This window comes from Olea europaea, unplaced genomic scaffold (assembly GCF_002742605.1).
Source record: "Olea europaea var. sylvestris unplaced genomic scaffold, O_europaea_v1 scaffold2749, whole genome shotgun sequence".
NCBI lineage: Eukaryota > Viridiplantae > Streptophyta > Magnoliopsida > Lamiales > Oleaceae > Olea > Olea europaea.
This window is the reverse complement of record NW_019245929.1, coordinates 18239-22257: the sequence shown is the minus strand read 5'-3', so window position 1 is coordinate 22257 and position 4019 is coordinate 18239. Positions and strand designations below refer to the sequence as shown.

At 34.0% G+C, this 4019-nt stretch overlaps 1 pseudogene; it reads left to right on the top strand.

Moving 5' to 3' along the window:
- Positions 1–818: 818 nt before the first annotated feature.
- Positions 819–2232, top strand: LOC111383745 (annotated as a pseudogene).
- Positions 2233–4019: the final 1787 nt, after the last annotated feature.

The following is a 4019-nucleotide window of genomic DNA, read 5'->3' as shown; positions in this document are numbered from 1 at the left end:
TACGTTTTAGGAAAATAAAAGAATTGTTTTAAAGGATATTTTGTTTACAATATTAATATTCTTTAATAGTCTTTGATTTGAGATAGTTTCACTAAATTTTCCAATTAAAATAATTTACTTTCTTTCAAGAATAACCTCGTTGACTTCAAGTCTATGAGGTGAAGTCTTAACTTTAAACCACTTTAATATTGCTAGTTATCCTAATTTAAAATTAATTTTAATTCGATGAATGTTGGTCAATCATATATTTCATTATATTTCTACAATTCAAAGCATCATTTTCATACATATTTTTTGGATTCATTGTAAGGAAAGAAACAAGACAATCCTTGTTGTAGAATTGAGGGGGCATGACTAGTAACAATCTTGAAAATATTTGTATTACCTTCTTCTCGACTCTAAAGTATGACCTTTACAAGTTCACATTCAATATGGAATTTTATGATTAAAGTGAATTACTAAAGTCGAAATCATATAACTTGGGATGTTAAGACTCAGCTCATCCACTATCAAGCTCAAATTCAAGCCAAATAGTCACTCGAAGGAGAAATGACTACTTAGATCCAATTAAAGAATACATCTTAATCAAAACATATAGTGCAAATCTTACTAGACCTAGAAGTAATGATCTTGTAGAACATGAACAGAAGTAGAGCTAAATGACTATCTAGGCAAATCAAGGGATGATTAGTTAGGCTCTATGGCCTCATATAACGAGTTGAATAGAGGCACAAGACATCATATCTTATCGCTAGCATAACATAATGGTACATTTCTTAGCATTTTCGATATGACGTCTTGAGGTTGATATGCAGTGACATTTCAAACACCATGCACTTGCGGCATTTCCAACCATACACCAAATTGGTGAAGTGCTTGGTCCTTCGCTTGCTGCATTCCTTGCTATTGCATCATATTGGATTTATAGCTCAAACAAACTGAAAAAAGAGAGTGAATTGAAAATTGAACAATTCTTGGTGGATTACAAGGCACTCAAGCCAACAAGATATTCGTATGCGGACATAAAAAGAATCTCAGGTAACTTTATCGAAAAACTTGGTGAAGGAGGATATGGAACAGTTTACAAAGGAAAGTTATCTAATGATGTTTTTGTTGCGATCAAGATCCTCAATAATTCTAAAGGGAATGGCGAAGATTTCATAAATGAAGTGGGCACAATAGGTAGAATCCACCATGTCAATGTGGTTCGCTTGGTTGGATATTGTGCAGATGGTTGTACACGAGCTCTGGTTTATGAGTTTCTGGCTAATGATTCGCTTCAAAAGTTTATATCTTCTGAAAGACAGAGGTGTAAGCTTGGGTGGGAGAAGTTGCACCGAATTGCAGTGGACATAGTCAAAGGAGTCGAGTATCTTCATCAAGGGTGCGAGCAAAGAATCCTTCATTTTGATATTAAACCAAACAACATATTGCTGACAACTTCAATCCAAAGATATCGGATTTCGGTTTAGCAAAATTGTGTTCCAAGGAGCAAAGTATTGTGTCCATGACTGCAGCAAGGGGTACAATAGGTTATATTGCACCGGAGGTTTTCTAGAGAAACTTTGGGAATGTTTCTTATAAATCAAATGTTTATAGTTTTGGGATGTTGCTTCTTGAGATGGTTGGAGGATTGAAAAAAAAAATGATGTTGGTGGGTAGGACAAAAGTCAAGTTTATTTTCCAGAATGGATTTACAATAAAATGGAGCAGGGAGAAGAAATAGCTATCCAAATTGAGAAAGGGAGTGACAATAAGATTGTCAAAAAACTAACTATTGTGGGACTTTGGTGCATTCAATGGTATCCAGTCGAGCGACCCTCCATGAAAGTTGTAATTCCAATGCTTGAATCGGAAGAAACTCCCTCCATGCCCCGTAACCCATTCACTTCCACGAATGGAACGCAAAATGCAGCAACTGGACGTGGTAGAATATTCAGCAGCGAACTTGAAATCATTTCAGAATCTGAGTAACGAAGTGAGAGCATTAATACTTAAACTATTTGACTGCTCCATAACATTTAAGATGTGGTTTTACAAGTAGAAGTATATTGCCCTCTCTATGGCGAATACCACGTAATAAACATGTCTTAAATATTTAAGATCTTAGCATCATAGGTAGAAGAATGATCGTCTTCCTTTATGTTGGCTCTATTATGGATTAAAAACTAAAACTTTTTGTCATAGTTTTCAATTTTACTTTTGTTTTCATGAATTTAGTATGTTATCAGATGGGGTGTTCTAATTCAAAATGTAAAAGGTAACCACTATCAGAATCACACTTACAAAAAGCATTTTAACTATGTTGTTCTATGCATATATTTTACAACTCTAATGTATAGAAGGCAGAAAACTACAACAAATGATATAAATGCGTCAAACAAATCCTGCCCCAAGCAACCTCTCACATCTCATAGTGTGATTGATAAACTGGACTAGACACTTTTTGTGAGGAGACATAATTAGTTAATTACCCTTGTGTAAAAATCCAAATCAAAGAGACGTACATTCTTAAAATCTAATTTAAATCCCCATAGTCAAACTTAAACTGACGTAGTTTGAGTAAATTTTGATAGCAAGATAATTTAGCACATGTTTGATTTATCTAGAAAAGTTGATAAAAATCTAAGTTAAAGTTAATAATTAATTTAACCATACATTTCATAAAACCTACAACTTTTATTGATTTTTTAACCACACATTTCATTGACTTTTAGCTAAACCAAAAAGGGGCTTGATAAATAAAGGTCATAAATTGAATTGATCATGTGATTAATAATTGCAAAATAATTAAACCATTTCAATACAATTACGAGCCCAATGTCCAACCCAGCCCGATGTCACGACATAAACAGTTTTATGAGATAAATTTGTTTTTAGTTAAAACCACATTAGATGGCATATTTTGTTAGCTATAAAATAAAGTACGTACTTAAAGAGGGGGATTGGAAAATACCTTCTAAAGAAAACAAATGAGAAAACATACCTTGCAAATGAAATAAAATCTAGAAACAAAGAGCTAGAACTCATGTGGTCTTTAGCTAGATTTGGGCATCATGCATCGCATAAGATATCTGGTCCTTTTGTAGTTCGGTCCGAAGTCAGTGTTCCATTAAATTGCCACAAACTATTATCCCATGCTTTCGCTGGAATTTTAATCTGCTTCGTCTCCATATGGATCAAAAATCTCAACAGCATAAATTTTATCTTCTTACTAAACTAATAAAAAGAACTAGTTGCCTAGAGGTCTCTGTGTTCGACCTACTCGATGTACATAGTGGATTCACCATTACATTAAGAGTATAGTCATCCAATCCTATGTAAACCATGTTGTTTTAAATTTTTTTCCCTAAATTTTATGTTTTTCCTTGGACCCACTTCCTTGATCGACTAACTCAATGCAACAAGTTTTCCATAGTGTATTGCCTTGGACTAATTTTCATTTGATAGCTCTTGAGATGGTTTAGGATCTCTGGCTCTTCATTCATGAAAATTTGCATAAGAAACACCTGGATTAGAATATTATGAATCTCTACCCTTGTATTTTTCTGGTTTTAGAAAACATGCCCAGAATTTTCTAAATAGTAAAAGGGTCCCTGAATATTCTGAAATCTGCGATTCTGCCCCAGCAATTTTGGTTGTTGCAAATTAGTCCCCTAAATTTTCTACTTTCTATTAATTAGTCCTTGTCAAGTGCCACCACGTCATGCAGCCTCTAGCTGCAAAAACCTGGCTAAAGCTGAGCTAGGTAAGCAGCTCGAACAGGAAAATTCGAGCTTGGCTAGTCCCATTTCCACCCCTACATAGAATTTTTAAACAATACATTGATCATTATGTGACCTAAAATATTAATCCTCGCATTTGGAGAGGGTTGCTAGGTAACTAAATTTCATCTCAAAAGGTTAATTCATTATGCAAAACAATTCAATTTCTTATAGTTACATTATCTACTCCGTATCTAGTTACTGTTAGATTTTGTCTGCAGATTCTAAGGGATTAACAATACCCTAACAAATGGA